At 44.1% G+C, this 17,571-nt stretch overlaps 1 protein-coding gene and 1 long non-coding RNA gene across 2 annotated transcripts in view; one reads left to right on the top strand and one right to left on the bottom strand.

The window, feature by feature from the left end:
* LOC118964888 overlaps positions 1–17,571 on the top strand; it is a 510,365-nt gene that overhangs the window by 250,037 nt on the left and 242,757 nt on the right. The gene's annotated exons all lie outside the window — the stretch shown is intronic.
* On the bottom strand, positions 293–9,984 carry LOC110511762. The gene is made up of 4 exons (XR_005052133.1): positions 9,252–9,984; positions 8,057–8,872; positions 1,167–1,271; positions 293–735 (listed from the first exon to the last, which is right to left on the bottom strand). It is a non-coding gene; the product is annotated as an uncharacterized LOC110511762 (long non-coding RNA).

Consider the following 17,571-nt stretch of genomic DNA (forward strand, 5'->3'; position numbering starts at 1 on the left):
TGTCAGAGAGCACTGGGATTCTGGGGAGGTTGCCCCACTCCTCAGGTTCACCCCCATGATACGAGCTAGCGCTGGTAGGAGAATGCGGAGGGCTGTCTGGGTCACGACTTTAACAATCTTCAGACACAGCATGGAGAGCTGCTCGAATGTGAGCTATGGCCAACAAACAGAGTAATGTTTTTGTCAATCAAGCAATTCCATGACACCATTCCCTATATAGCGCACAACTTTTGACCAGAACCTTATGTGGAGAGACTTACATTATTTTTCATGCCCTGCTGAATCACTCTCCATTGGCTAGAGAAAAGAAAAGAAAGGAAACATATTTTACCTGCACACTGGTGTTGAGTTAGTGGAGTCACTAGATAGCCATGTCAGGGAAAATAAACATGTATTTATTTAAGCAATTAGCAAGTCCATGAGATATTTTGTTCTTGATTTACAGGAAGAGTTAGGTGTGTGGTTACAGTGATGTTAGGGTTAAGTGTAGTGTTTGAAATCCCATTTGTGGTTAGAAGGTGCACTATGACTATAAATTCAGAGTTGTTGTATGTGAGGTTGGAAAAAAACATGGGACTTGCTCATCAGTTAGACTCCTCAGGAAGGAGAGGAGTATTGGGGCACAGCATGTCCCAATCTTGAGAGAAGGCATTAGAGTCCTCTGAGCCTCCTTCTCCAGCTGCTCAATGATAGATCCCCTTTCCCGGAAACCACACCCGGGTGTCTGAGAAGACTCTGGGAAACCGCAAAGAGAAATCTAAAGTTGAATCTGAACTTGATCCCTAATTTCCTTTACCTTTAGGGATTTGATTGCACTGGACAGGTAAAAGCACATCTCTCTGCGGGCCTCCACTATATTGCTTTCACCTATATAGATACTATCTACTCAGATCGGTGCTGATGAATTTGAACACAACCTGCACCCAACATGAAGTAATCTCGGACCTGCACCAATGCTGCTGTCCTCCTCCACGGAAGTCTTCTTGGCACTGCCACTGGACTTACGTTTAGCCTACATGACAACAGATTATAGGTCTAATAGCAGATCTAAGGTCAGTGTAGCGTCTCCTCCTAATGCTTTAAGGCTAGGATTTAGTGATAGTAAACTAATCCTAGATCTGTGCCTAAGTAGGCAGAGCATGTGTAAAGGACAGCATATTTCTTACCTTGCCTCCTGTCCTGTTCTTGTTGGTCTCGTGTGTCTCTGTTTCATCCTTCATGTTCTCCACGACTTTATTTTGGTCATCCGGGGGATCCTCCCATTTCACGCTCTGGTGGATAAATAAGAGGTCAATATCAGTCCTAGGTTGTGACTTTATGAAACAACTTATTCGCTCCTATTTTAAACAAAACGGCAATAGTGGTCAGATTTCAGGCCATGGATCAAACCAGTGAGACCTATTGCTGTGTTAGTGACCTACTATATTGTTAGTAATTTCTCCTCTAAACTCAAAATAGGCAAATGAACCATACCTTGCTGTCATCTGACATGATGAGTAGCTTATTGTTGTAGGCTGTTTAGAGGAAATACTAATACCTCCTTTGAAAAAACGTCAGTGAACCATCGGCAGACAACTGAAGTGAATATGAACGTCCTTGAATTATGCCAAAGCATTGTTGAATACTCGATTCCGATTGGCTGAAGCCAGAGCATTCTTCAAAGATGTCATACACACATGATGTCACAATTAGGCCTAAGTCTAATATCTATATGAATTGTCAATTTCATTAGAAAACAAATCAAAGCTTGTCAAAGTTCTGCCAAACGAAAATATGTCTAGGTGCACGTTTTTGCGTTTAATTCATGGTTTATCATGCATCGTCATTCATCACCATATACAAAAACGTAACTCGCTGCCATCCATTAGCTATAATTCTGAGGTTGTAAAGCTGCAAAACTAGGACGTGCAATAAATTATAACCACTTGCAGAATAATTTCAAATCAAAGACGTTCCGCTGCATAGAGCTGACACGTTTCTTGGCGTCAGGGGACAGTGCCATGGTTCTGAAATGTTTCGAGTCTGGGCAGCACCTGAGACCGCGGCATGGTGCTGAAATGGAGCAGTGCTCAGCTCTATGGATATCTCATGCGGATTTTCCTGCTAGCCTATGTATAACGATACTATAATTACATTATTTTCATCCATCCGTCAACACAAATGGCATGTCAACGTTCCCCAAATAATAATGCAATGAAGCCAAGCCGAGATGTATGGTTCTTCATCCAGAGGACGAAGCACCACTGTATCATCTAAAACCTTCAGAGAGATCCCTTAAAACTGTAGTATAAATTCTCCACGGCTGTTATGGTAGCTAGGTTAATTTAGCGAGACATGGACAAATCCAACACATAGCGTTTCTACTGAGTCCTGCTTAGAGGTGACTGACCGTCATGTTGCTAGTTGTAATGACACTTTTAAAACAAGAATAGTTATTTGTAATTGCTCTGGGAGCTAATTATTGCAGAGCCCAGCTACACATCCTGCTCGCTGGGCTCATTATGGACAGCCAATGAGCAGTTCAGGTGAAAAAGTCAGCCAGATCTGATCCCTATAACATACATGATACTAGGATCCTGTAGCAACCTGCCGGCCTGCACAATCCTCCATGGCACGAATGTTACACGCGCAATATGGTAGGCTAACATCCCACAACAATTCCCCAATTGGAATTACTTGCCTAAACTTCCAATCATACTTATTTTCTAATATCAACCATAGTTTCTGCACTTAAGGCAGACTTGCCATTAGAACAAGATGGAATTAGGACAACTGTAAAGCTCGTAGGCTAAAATGAACCTTACCTGGCTGTCGTCAGCCATTATCTGTAGCCCGTTAATTAAGGCTCTGCGCCTCTGATACTGCAGCTATTCTGTAACTGTTAAACTCGTCTAATCGTATCCGTTGAAAACCCGTCAGTGAACCGTCCTCAAACACAATGAACTGATGTCAATATGGACATTAACCTTCACATAAAGATATCAAATACATGACGTCAGATATGTCTAATCAGTTATATATATCATAGTGTCACAGTACGTGCTGTTGACAGCCTACCCCGAAATCAAACAGGAACATGGATTATGTGAAATCTGTTGTTAATGTATCGGGAATGTTTTTACAATTGTATAACTGCCTTCATTTTACTGGACCCCATGAAGAGTAGCTGCTGCAGCTAAAGGGGATCCACAATAAATACAAATACAAACCCAATGCACTATGATAACACATGTATCAACTTGTTTTGACATATCACATGGGATATGACAGTTCCTGATTCTGAGATACTGTAAATCAACAGACCTTGAGAGGAGATAAAACATCATCTGTTGATCTATTTCACAGGTTTCTGGTGGTTTCTAAGCATTCTACATGTGTTGGGAAAGGAGGGTGGGATCTGTCCAGAGCATCTAATTACATCAAGTCTTGCTGTTACAGTATAACTTTAGACCGTCCCCTCGCCCATACCCGGGCGCGAACCAGGGACCCTCTGCACACATCAACAACAGTCACCCTCGAAGCATCGTTACCCATCGCTCCACAAAAGCCCTCTGCACACAGCAACAACAGTCACCCACGAAGCGTCGTGACCCATCACTCCAAAAAAGACGCGGCCCTTGCAGAGCAAGGGGAACCACTACTTCAAGGTCTCAGAGCAAGTGACGTCACCGATTGAAACACTATTTAGCGCGAACCACCGCTAACTAAGCTAGCGTTTCACATCCGTTACATTGCCATGCATGTGATATGAGATAATGTTATGCACCACGTAAATATACATTGTAAATATACACTGTAAATATACATTGCCCAAGGCTGCATCAAACAACAACATTGACGAATACGCTGATTCGGTGAGCGAGTTCATTAGAACGTGCTTTGAAGATATCGTTCCCATAGCAACGATTAAAACATTCCCAAACCAGAAACCGTGGATTGATGGCAGCATTCGCGTGAAACTGAAAGCGCGAACCACTGCTTTTAATCAGGGCTAGGTGACCGGAAACATGACCGAATACAAACAGTGTAGCTATTCCCTCCGCAACGCAATCAAACAAGCTAAGCGTCAGTATAGAGACAAAGTAGAATCACAATTCAACGGCTCAGACACAAGAGGTATGTGGCAGGGTCTACAGTCAATCACGGATTACAAAAAGAAAACCAGCCCAGTCACGGACCAGGATGTCTTGCTCCCAGGCAGACTAAATAACTTTTTTGCCCGCGTTGAGGACATTACAGTGCCACTGACACGGCCCGCAACCAAAACATGCAGACTCTCCTTCACTGCAGCCGAGGTGAGTAAAACATTTAAACGTGTTAACCCTCGCAAGGATGCAGGCCCAGACGGCATCCCCAGCCGCGCCCGCAGAGCATGCGCAGACCAGCTGGCTGGTGTGTTTACGGACATATTCAATCAATCCTTATCCCAGTCTGCTGTTCCCACATGCTTCAAGAGGGCCACCATTGTTCCTGTTCCCAAGAAAGCTAAGTTAACTGAGCTAAACGACTACCGCCCCGTAGCACTCACTTCCGTCATCATGAAGTGCTTTGAGAGACTAGTCAAGGACCATATCACCTCCACCCTACCTGACACCCTAGACCCACTCCAATTTGCTTACCGCCCAAATAGGTCCACAGATGATGCAATCTCAACCACACTGCACACTGCCCTAACCCATCTGGACAAGAGGAATACCTATGTGAGAATGCTGCTCATCGACTACAGCTCAGCATTTAACACCATAGTACCCTCCAAACTCGTCATCAAGCTCGAGACCCTGGGTCTCGACCCCGCCCTGTGCAACTGGGTACTGGACTTCCTGACGGGCCGCCCCCAGGTGGTGAGGGTAGGTAACAACATCTCCACCCCGCTGATCCTCAACACTGGGGCCCCACTAGGGTGCGTTCAGAGCCCTCTCCTGTACTCCCTTTTCACCCACGACTGTGTGGCCACGCACGCCTCCAACTCAATCATCAAGTTTGCGGACGACACAACAGTGGTAGGCTTGATTACCAACAACGACGAGACGGTCTACAGGGAGGAGGTGAGGGCCCTCGGAATGTGGTGTCAGGAAAATAACCTCACACTCAACGTCAACAAAACTAAGGAGATGATTGTGGACTTCAGGAAACAGCAGAGGGAACACCCCCCTATCCACATCGATGGGACAGTAGTGGAGCGGGTAGTAAGTTTTAAGTTCCTCGGCGTACACATCACAGACAAACTGAATTGGTCCACCCACACAGACTGCATCGTGAAGAAGGCGCAGCAGCGCCTCTTCAACCTCAGGAGGCTGAAGAAATTTGGCTTGTCACCAAAAGCACTCACAAACTTCTACAGATGCACAATCGAGAGCATCCTGTCGGGCTGTATCACCGCCTGGTACGGCAACTGCTCCGCCCACAACAGTAAGGCTCTCCAGAGGGTAGTGAGGTCTGCACAACGGATCACCGGGGGCAAACTACCTGCCCTCCAGGACACCTACACCACCCGATGTCACAGGAAGGCCATAAACTTCATCCACCCGAGCCACTGCCTGTTCACCCCACAATCATCCAGAAGGTGAGGTCAGTACAGGTGCATCAAAGCTGGGACCGAGAAGCTGTTTTTCAGTCTCTATCTCAAGGCCATCAGACTGTTAAACAGCCACCACTAACATTGAGTGGCTGCTGCCAACACACTGACTCAACTCCAGCAACTTTAATAATGGGAATTGATGGGAATTGATGTAAAATATATCACTAGCCACTTTAAACAATGCTACTTAATATAATGTTTACATACCCTACATTATTCATCTCATATGTATACGTATATACTGTACTCTATATCATCTACTGCATCTTTATGTAATACATGTATCACTAGCCACTTTAAACTATGCCACTTTGTTTACATACTCATCTCATATGTATATACTGTACTCGATACCATCTACTGAATCTTGCCTATGCCGCTCTGTACCATTACTCATTCAGGTTTCCTTATGTACATATTCTTTATCCCTTTACACTTGTGTGTATGAGGTAGTAGTTTTGGAATTGTTAGTTAGATTACTCGTTGGTTATTACTGCATTGCCGGAACTAGAAGCACAAGCATTTCGCTACACTCGCATTAACATCTGCTAACCATGTGTATGTGACAAATAGATTTGATTTGATTTGATTTTGATTTATACTCCATGGAGACAGTGCCCAATGTTCATTTTACATGATGGATATATGCTACTCCATTTCATACAATCAATCATCAATCAATCAGTACAATTTATTTATAAAGCCCTTTTTACATCGGCAGATGTCACAAAATGCTTATTCCGACACCCAGCTTAAAACCTCAAATAGCATGCAATGCAGATTTAGAAGCACGGTGGCTAGGAAAAACTCTCTAGAAAAACAGGAACCTAGGAAGAAACCTAGAGAGGAACCAGGCTCTGAGGGGTGGCTAGTCCTCTTCTGGCTGTGCCGGTGGAGATTATAAGCGTACATGGCCAGATCGTAAGGCCAGATCGTTCTTCAAGTACTGTAGTTCAAACATTCTTCATAGATGACCAGCAGAGTCAACAAAATAATGTGGTTACAGAGGGTGCAACAGGTCAGCACCTCCGGAGTAATTGTCAGTTGGCTTTTCATAGCCAAACATTCAGAGGTCGAGACAACAGGTGTGGTAGAGAGAGAGAGAGAGAGAGAGAGAAAGAAAGAGAGAGAGAGAGAGAGGGAGGTGGGGGAGAGGGAGAGCGAAGATCAAAACAGCAGGTGCATGACAAGGTATCACGTCTGGAGCACACACATGCCTCTTCATGTGATACATGATGTTTGGCTGTGCTAAGTGTTATCTTATGGGTTTGGTGATTGTTCTGTGTGAAGCCGTATTCTGCATTGCATCATGGAATGTGATGTGAAATCCCTGGGCCTATGGCTGTTGAAGCTACTCCACTGCACTGCTGCTCCACTGCACTGCCCTTCTCCCGATTGCTCAGTTTGGCCTGGCGGCCAGCTCTAGGAAGAGTCTTGGTGGTTCCAAACTTCTTCCGTTTAAGAATGATGGAGGCCACTGTGTCCTTGGGGACCTTCAATATTGCAGAAACGTTTTGGTACCCATCACCAGATCTGTGTCTTGACACAATCATGTCTCTGAGCTCTATGGACAATTCCTTCGACCTCATGGCTTGGTTTTTGCTCTGACATACAGTCAACTGTTGGACATTATATTTTCAACATATAGAAAACATCTCAGAGGGTTGATCTAGCTGCAGATAGATAATTCTCATCTATGTGTTTTCCCCTTGCTGCTAATAAGCTCTTACCAATCTAACTAAATTAATAGAGAACATCTGGTTATCTGACAGTCTATGCAGCAACTATTGTATTAGAGTCAAGCTGTGGTTATTTTATTTATTTTCCTAGACAAGTCAGTTCAGAACAAATTCTTATTTACAATGACAGCTTAGGAACAGTGGGTTAACTACCTTGTTCAGGAGCAGAACGTCATATTTTTTACATGGTTAGCTCAGGGATCTGACCTAGCAACCTTTCAGTTACTGGCCCAATGCTCTAACCACAAGGCTACCTGCTGCCCCAAGTCCTGCCAACTCAAAAACTGCACAATAAATGTGTAACCAAGGGGGAACTAGTGCATTTCTCTGAGAAAAGGTGCTTCAGTTTTACCAATCTTCCAAAACACTTGAAATTCTTGTAAAATAATTTGCATTTATTTGATCAAATAGACTTTGAAAGGTTAGACATGCAGAAATTCCTCTTGTCAAAAGTCTTGCTGTTACAAAAGTAGTTCTTCATGCAGCGTAACAGGTTACAGGTTCTTCTTGGTGAAGCGCCGGAATGGCTTCATCATTGCTGAAAAGACCCTGACAATCAAGGAGTGTTTTTTGACAGGCTGAGATATGGAGGGAGAAACCTCTCCAACTGGGGGGGGGGTAACGTTGACAAATAACGTTGACAAATAACAGTGTTATGAGTTTGGTAGGCATACCTATGTTTCTAACACACACCTAAACCAAAACTACAAGCTATAGCAGAGCTCTAAAACATCCTTACCTATGCAATGTCCATCAGTAGAGGGAATCTCAGTCTGTTCCTGGACTGAATGACAGTCCTTTTTGTTTGCTCTCTTGGAACGCTAACAGATGAAAGGTAAAGAAAATGGTACAGAGAATAAATAAATGGAACACTTCTGAATCCAAGGCAACAATTTAGTGATGAATAAAACATTTAATGTATATGTCCTATCATAGCCACATCAATAACATCAGCACCTAACTGGAACAAAAAACAAATGCTAACTCCCTGCTATACTTGAAGTTGATCCTGAGTTTGGTCATTGAAAAGCAAAGGAAGCTCCTTCATGCTTTCTGCTCAGCCCCCCTCTCTGTCTCAGCCTGGTCTGATGGGTTTGTTGCAGCAGAAGCTGGTCTTGACGCCTCCTTGCATCCCTGTACCAGCTGCTGGGTCAAGGACTTTACCAGGACTCTGTCAAATGCAGGGTCCTGGGAGGAAATAGCTGCTTGCAGGGTTTCATAAGAGCCAAACTCCTCCATGAGTTTTTTATGTACACCTCTGAACCCTTTGGATGTTCAGGTTCTGGGAATATGCCTATGTCCTGGAGAATCTGGATGCAGACAGAACTCAGACAGGACTAGTCTGATGAGTTGCTGAGATGTTTCTGTCAGATCTGCTGCCTGTTGGGATGGTCCATCTAGGGCTGAAGGTCTGATCTCCGATAGAAACCTTATCACCAGTATGGTGACAAAACAGATGCCATTATCTTTGCTGGAGTCCATCAAGTACTGCAGTGGGAATGCAGTGGCACTGCTGATGTCTGGGGTGATTAAGAGCTCCCTCAGATGGCCAGAGCTGCTGGGAATACACATATGGTAATGGCTATAGTGTAAAACACAGAAACCTCATAGAGGTCACCGCATGTGTGGGAGGTGGTACAAAGGAGATATCAGAGGTATGAATAGTGGAACTAGGGGCTCCATTGTAAACCAAAACAATGATAACTAACCTGAACAACAGTATACAAGGCATATTGACATTTGAGAGAGACATACAGCGAGGCATAAAGTAATCGCAGGTGTTGATTGGGAGAGCTAGCTAAAACAACAGGTGAGACAACAACAGCTAATCAGCTAACACAACAACAGCAGGTAAAATGGCGATGACACACAGAGCCTGAGATCGCGGCTGGCTGGGGCCGACAGATAAAAAATAAATAAACAGAATGGAGTACCGTGATTAATCGACAGTCCAGCAGGCATCAGCTATGTAGCCAAGTGATAATAGTGTCCAGAAGGCAGCAGTAGATGGTACAGGGAAGCCGCCATTACGCTAGCACGCGGGCTACACAGCGTTTAAAGTTAGTAGCCCTCCGACGGAGGCCGGTTGAAGGCACAGCGGATGGAGTATTCGTCGGCAGACCAGTCGTGGTGGTGCGGTGGGGGGCAGGTAGAATTTAGAATGCTAGCAGGGAGATGCGCCTGGCTCACGGCTAACTGGTGCTACCTTCGTGGCAGTGGCGTTATCCACTATAGATCCACTATAGCCAATCGGTAGCAGCGATGAACCGGTGCCAAGGTCCATAGTTTACAGCAAGGATCAGGTGGAGTATTGGGCTCTAGCCGTGTATGAGTGGGGTTCGGGAGAACAGCTGAGTAGGCCGGGAGGTGGGCCTCAGGGATAGCTTCGGTACTGGATGCCACGATAAGTGCAAGCTAGCTGTGAGCTAGTTAGCTGCAAGCTGTGATCTAGCTGTGAAGATCAGAAGTAGTGGTCCAGGGATTACGGCAGGAATCCGGCGTTGTTGTGGAGAGACAGTCCGATACTAGTAGACTGGCGAGTATTATCCAGGCTAAGAACAGGGCTGGTATCTGTGCAGAAGGTAAAAGCCGCTAGCATTGGCTAACTATGACTAAATAGCTTTTAGCTAATTACCTAGTTAGCTTCTGGAGGTTCTTGAATGTGTTCTAAAATAATAAAAAAAAATGATAGCGATACCGTATCACATTGGGTGAAGCAGAGTGTTACCTCTTTACTATTAAAGTGTATTGCTCTCTGTTTATGACTGATAATAGGACGTAACACAGGGATGAGGAGAAAACAATCATTTGGATCCTACACAACACGTTGTTGTACCTAAATAATTCCACAAGAGGGCGACATATAAACATTTCTTAAAACCAATTAATCTCTACTGCCTTCAGTCCATGACGTCCCCGACTAACTAAAAGTCTGCGTCTGCAAAAATGCTCTTTTATCATAACTCGACATGAAAGTAGCAAAGCCAAAACAGTCAATGACATGCTTTTCGGGATATACAATTAGCTATGGTGGAAGAAAAGGTAAGTGAAATATAGGGGAAGGTAGAACATGTTTTACAGTAAGTTTAAAGTTATCACCAATTTAGCTCTGATAGGCCTTTGGCAATCCAAGCTTTTGGGATCGTACTCAAGGCTACTTGGTTTAGGCCTGGCTATAGCCTAGGGATACAGTCCAATAATATCTCCTTCTCCTGAAGTGTACACTCTCGTTCGTTTCTTCCTACAAATCTAAAATCATTGGATTGGTAGAGGCATGGGCTAGAGAGGAATATGCTACCAAATAGCACCTTATTCCCTAATGTAGGCCTACTTTTAAGGAATGCACTATAAGGAATAGATCAATGAACTGGCTCACTAAATGGGGTACCGAAATACATCCAAAAGAGGTCGACACGAAATTAGACTAGGTTTATTTCTGTTTTGACCTGCTGAGTCGCAGTGCTTAGTGAACAGATTTCAATGTGGGCCTAGCTGTATCGAAAACGGTTGATGGGGAAAGTGTGTAATCTGATCAATATATTTCCCCCCCAATATTAATGAGAGAATGGGAATGTGCATAAAGGTTTAACATTCCATGACGTGGTATGAAGTTCTTAATTCGTCAGTGGCTGCAATATTGTCCTCAGTAAACTCAACATGAGTGAAAACAACACAGATAAGGACACGTTTTTCGAGATATAAAAAATACTGTATGCTATTATGGATGAAGAAAATGTAGGTTAAATGACACTAAATATTTGGGAATGTAACTAAGGAAAACGTAATTTAAGATAACATAGGCTATTGCAAAACAAATGTCTAATTCTCTCTATTAAGTCAATCACCAGTTTAGCTCTGATATGGCTGTAGCTCTATGATGTCCTTTGCAAGAATCTAATCTGACATTGACATGAAATTCCTATGTCCTTCAGGTAGTACAGAGAGATGATGATGATCCCCCGAGGGAGGGGAGGGAGGTTGTTGAGGAAGAACCAGTGGCCCAGCTCAAGAAGGAGCCCAAGAAGACAGGAAAGGTAAAATGTCAGGAGTGACAGGGCAACTACTAGACTAGTAACACTCAATTGTCACAATAGCTGCATTGACCTGATGTAACATGTCTATTATTTGTGATCTGGAATCTATTCTATTATATTCTATCCAAGGCGAAGAGGAAAAGTAGTGCCAAGAAGTCAGGGGAGCAGGGCACTGATACGGATGCAGGTCATAGATTTTCCCTCTGTAGTGTGTTGGTTCTCTAAACCTGCATATCATAGATAAAGGTCATGTTAGAAACTGTAGTCAGTAAGAAATGTTGCATGGATAGTTTTATTCAATAGTCCTATTGTAGCAATTTTATCGAAGTATTGTATTAAGAGAAAAGCGTCTGACTTATCCTGAATTGTCCTATATGGTAATAACATATTTAGGATTGAGGAATAAACACCCGGACAGAGGATCTGTTATTGAGCTCTTGGAGAAGAATGCTCTTAAGGCTGCATTCGGTCCAGGCAACAAAGTAGAGATGGAGGACTGCTACCCAATCCTCATCTCATTCATGCGCAATCTTACTGATGAGTATGTTAGAACCATGTTTTGCTCTAGCCTCACATATTTTGTGCAGAAGGAAATAAAAAGTAAGTAAAACACATTTATTTTTTCTTTTCTAGGCAATGGCAAGTGATCTATAAAGGATTTAAAAAACCTGTAAGTTTCTCCATCAGCCTTTGACCTTTGATTTGGGAATGTTGTGTTGAATCAAGAGAGAGGAATTAACCATAGTTCTATTCTGCTATTACGTTCAATAATCTGTCATACTTCATCCAACTTTGAATTCAGTCACAGATAAGGAAAACGATGTTGGTGAAATGCATTCTGTTCAATCTAGAATACTTTACATCAGAGTCTCATTGCCAAACCTGCTGTGTTCTGTTTTGTTTGTGCAATGCAGATGACAAAGGAACAGCTTGCAAAATTGTGCAAGACCATTGTCAACTTCATTGCACAGACCACCCTGCAGATCCTGCTGCCGGCCCTGGCCCGCATTCTAGGGGTGACGGGCTTTTATGACAACGCTGACTCACTCAAGAGGGGTGGCAGTGCAAGATCCTTCACTGCCTTTGAGCAGAAAAGACTAGAGCTCATCCAGGAAGTTAAATATTTGGCGAAGTAACTGTGGCGGCAGGGCTCTCCGACCAAGGTCTAGCACACCCTCTTCCAAGAGGTACTGTATGTTCCCCATAATGTGTGTGTGTGTGTGTGTGTGTGTGTGTGTGTGTGTGTGTGCAGTTATTCTGTGTGTTTTGCAATATCTAATGCACACATATAAATTACATTTAGAATACTCAATTATAATGCTTGTTAGATTTGTTAGCACTAAGATATCGATTTTCCAACTTCAGACAGCAATTAACATGCTTTGCTTGTTCATTTTAAAGTTCCCAGACCTCACTGAAAGTCCACCTGGGAATGCCAGAGGACAGTATCATCAGCAGTGTCCAGGAGCAACTGTCAAAATCTGACCAAATGGTGGCTGCAGGACAGCTTTCACAAATAGATAAAGTGGTTGGAACTATGCTGGAGAACATTGAGAAGATAAGCAGCGAATGTGGCGAGGAATTGGTCTATCAAGAGTCACTGCGGTCTTCCTCCTCGTTGTCATTCTCAACTGCCAAATCACAGAAGACAGAGTGGGAATTTGCACTCCCATTCCTTCTGAGTTACCCGAGAGTACTGCTCAGCCCATTGTAAGATGCTCAGTCATTGACATGAGCGAATCTACTAAGCCAAAAACAATGGTGTGTGATGCCAGAACAAGCATGTTTGCCATAGCCGATACCATCATGAAGAAGGTATATCCAGAGGCAGAAGGGCAGGTTACATCTCACCCTGATCTAACAGATCCAATAGCTAGACTGGAGGAGCTCATATCTCAGGGTAGGATTGGTGCTCTCTCCCGTGATCTCAGTCACCAAGTCAACCGCATAATTTCCGATAGCAACTTGACCCCTCTGGGACTGACAGTGGTGGCTGGAAAGAGTGCATCTGATACCATCCTTTCGAAGCTGAAGAGGAATGACAAGGTGGGGAAGCACACAACTTACGAGCTGGTTCAGCTGTTTGTAGAGGAGTCTGTTAAGTGCCTCCTGCTTCCTAGTTTTGTGCCCTATTCAACTTCAATGAGTTTGGCTCAGGGGGCCAAGGTGTTGGCTAGAGTGTCTGAAGATAGAATTTCATGCTCTTCTTCTTCTTCATCAGTATTTAGTGACAGTCAGTCTCTTTACCAAAGTTATGGTAAGCCAGGTCATGTACTCTGTGGATTCTGATGCAGAAAGTAGAGGATCCTCTCCAACTGAATCTCTCCAAACATCTGAACCCACTATATCTGATGTAGGCAATCTATTGAGTGGCAAGTTCTCCCCTCGGCTGTCTCCTTCTGGCACCATTATGGCAACAAGCGAGACCTCCAATGCAGCACAAATCTTGAAGGCCAACATTGATGGAGAGGAAGTGGATACCACCAGTCATTCTGGTGTAGCTCAAAACATTGTCAGGGACGATATGTCAACCAGCCCAGACATGGTCAAAGATGTCACACTTCCAACCCCATCCTCTGATAACTTGGGCGGTGATGATGACTTCACCGGCCTCATCAGCATGTTAGTAATGAGAATTCTAACAGAAATCCAAACCCCAGCAGAAGATTACCCAGTTGACGTCACACGCAAGTCACAAGACCTGATCCCTAAAGTTATGGAGGTCTTCTGTGCATGGTCAGGCTGCTCTGAGACACAAGCCTATCCAGAGAACTTGAGGATTCATAAAGTCTACAGAGTCGTCTATAAAAATCTGTTGGAGGAGTTTGGCTCGGAGAAAATCCTCCAACAGGCCGTGTCGACTCAGGACTCTTCATTTGATAGGATTCTTGTCAAGTCTTTGAGTGAAGCGCTTCTCCACAGATGTAATGAGGCATTGAGGGCAGCCTCAAGAACATCAGTCAAAACCACCGGGCCTAAGGCTCTTCCACTGGCTGAGGATGTGAGGGCTAGCAGCGGGAAACTATCTTTTCTACAAAGGCTGGTCAGGCTGACAAGCAACTTAAAGGTACAGCAAACGTATTTAAATGAACAGTTGTGAGTAAACAATGCTATTCAGTGTAAAAATATAAAACCATCCGTTCATTCCAAAACCAATCATAAATGTTGTTGTGCTGGTGTGGTAGGTGTGATTGTTATCATCATGAGGTTGGTCAGCTGTGACATTTTTTAAAACATGTTTTTCTCTTTAAATACTTAGCTATTCAAGAAGGGGAACAAGAAGGATTCCCACCGCTCTGAATCAGAACAAGTACAGACCACTGCTGAAGATGGCATGCGTAAGTTCACACAACAGGACAACAGTCTGTTTGAGATATTGGTGAACAAATAAATGCCATTTCAAAATAACCTTACAAAGGTTATATACGCAATCAGTAGTCATCTCTTATGTAAAAGTAATTATATTCTCCAAAACTCAAGCTGTTGGTTCTCATTTTATCAGTGTCAGTTATGTTGAGTTGTAACATACATTACATCATTTCTGAATTAAAGTGCATGTAAACGCTCTCTCTCTCTTCTGTAGTGCCCAGCATAGTGCCACATGCTGCCATGTCTGCACTGCCAAAGGATCTCCCCGCCAGCTCCCAACAGGAGACGCCTCACAAACGTCCACTTCTCGTCAGGATGTTTTCTGCCATCTCCAAAGGCCTTTTCAAGCCCTTCTTCACAGTCTCTCTTCTGACACTGTGTGACATGCCCTCTGATCCAGTGATCTAGGATATTCTGAGTGGCTTTAGGCCTGAATCTCTGCCCTCCTGCCCAAATAAATGTTTTCTCTTCTGATATATCTGCCTCTGTCAGCAGCCAGCAGGGGAAAACAGACAGCACTGTTGAGAGCTGTGGGCACCTAGCTGCTGCCCCCGCTGGGCTTGGACTGGGTCTTGCCCCTCATGGCCCCTCCGCGAGCCTGTCCCCAGTACAGCAGCAGCCAGCCAAGGGCCAGGCTCGCGGAGGGGCCATGAGGGGCAAGACCCAGTCCAAGCCCAGCGGGGGCAGCAGCTAGGTGCCCACAGCTCTCAACAGTGCTGTCTGTTTTCCCCTGCTGGCTGCTGACAGAGGCAGATATATCAGAAGAGAAAACATTTATTTGGGCAGGAGGGCAGAGATTCAGGCCTAAAGCCACTGCAGCGGAAACTGGGGCCTGTTGGGCCGGGCTGTGAGGAGGGGGGGTCTGTATCTGAAGCGAGGCAGCTGCAGTCCCCACCTGCTGCTGGAGGAGCTTCTGCTGAACCACCTGGGCTGTGCCTGCTGGAATCATCTGGACCTGGGGATGTAGTCTGGGTCAGGGCAACCGTCAGGGGCTGGATCTGTTACGAGACAGGAAGAGGGTCACATTAAATCAGACAGAAGACAACATCAAGTGTAAAATGATCACTCGTGGTTGTAATCTGTTGATCACTCGTGGTTGTAATCTGTTGATCACTCGTGGTTGTAATCTGTTGGCATCGTCCCTGGGTGTCACTTCTGTAGCAGTATTGTTAAGAGTGTATGATTGTTTTTTTTTAATTTTAACTTTAACTTTCTAACTTCAGTTAAGAACAAATTCTTATTTACAACGACGGCCATAAGAACAGTGGGTTAATTGCCTTGTTCAAGGGCAGAACGACAGATTTTTACCTTGTCAGCTCGGGGATTTGATCTGGCAACCTCTCGGTTACTGGCCCAATGCTCTAACCACGAGGCTATCTGCCGCCCCACATACATGTATGTATGTATGTATGTATGTATGTACGTAGTGGGGCAAAAAAGTATTTAGTCAGCCACCAATTGTGGCTCCCACTTAAAAAGATGAGAGAGGCCTGTAATTTTCATCATAGGTACACTTCAACTATGACAGACAAAATGAGAAAAAAAATCAAATTGTAGGATTTTTTAGGAATTTATTTTAAATTAAGGTGGAAAATAAGTATTTGGTCAATAACAAAAGTTTATCTCAATACTTTGTTATATACCCTTTGTTGGCAATGACAAAGGTCAAATGTTTTCTGTAAGTCTTCACAAGGTTTTCACACACTGTTGCTGGTATTTTGGCCCATTCCTCCATGCAGACCTCCTCTAGAGCAGTGATGTTTTGGGGCTGTTGCTGGGCAACACGGACTTTCAACTCCCTCCAAAGATTTTCTATGGGGTTGAGATCTGGAGACTGGCTAGGCCACAGGACCTTGAAATGCTTCTTACGAAGCCACTCCTTCCTTGCCCGGGTGGTGTGTTTGGGATCATTGTCATACTGAAAGACACAGCCACGTTTCATCTTCAATGCCCTTGCTGATGGAAGGAGGTTTTCACTCAAAATCTCACGATACATGGCCCCATTCATTCTTTCCTTTACACGGAGCAGTTGTCCTGGTCTCTTTGCAGAAAAACAGCCCCAAGCTGTTTCCACCCCCATGCTTCACAGTAGGTATGGTGTTCTTTGGATGCAACTCAGCATTCTTTGTCCTCCAAACACGACGAGTTGAGTTTTTACCAAAAAGTTATATTTTGGTTTCATCTGACCGTATGACATTCTCCCAATCTGGCACTGCAGGATTTGAGTCCCTGGCGGCGTAGTGTGTTACTGATGGTAGGCTTTGTTACTTTGGTCCCAGCTCTCTGCAGGTCATTCACTAGGTCCCCCCGTGTGGTTCTGGGATTTTTGCTCACCGTTCTTGTGATCATTTTGACCCCACGGGGTGAGATCTTGCGTTGAGCCCCAGATCGAGGGAGATTATCAGTGGTTTTGTATGCCTTCCATTTCCTAATATTTGCTCCCACAGTTGATTTCTTCAAAGTTTGGAGTTTGGAGTGTGACTGTTTGAGGTTGTGGACAGATGTCTTTTATACTGATAACAAGATCAAACATTAAGACAAACATTAATACAGGTAACGAGTGGAAGACAGAGGAGCCTCTTCAAGAAGAAGTTACAGGCCTGTGAGAGCCAGAAATCTTGCTTGTTTGTAGGTGACCAAATACTTATTTTCCACCATAATTTGCAAATAAATTCATTAAAAATCCTACAATGTGATTTTCTGGATTTTCTTTTCTCCTTTTGTCTGTCATAGTTGAAGTGTACCTACGATGAAAATTACAGGCCTCTCTCATCTTTTTAAGTGGGAGAACTTGCACAATTGGTGGCTGACTAAATACTTTTTTGCCCCACTGTATGTATGTATGTACACT

Source organism: Oncorhynchus mykiss, chromosome 6 (genome assembly GCF_013265735.2).
Source record: "Oncorhynchus mykiss isolate Arlee chromosome 6, USDA_OmykA_1.1, whole genome shotgun sequence".
Taxonomy (NCBI): domain Eukaryota; kingdom Metazoa; phylum Chordata; class Actinopteri; order Salmoniformes; family Salmonidae; genus Oncorhynchus; species Oncorhynchus mykiss.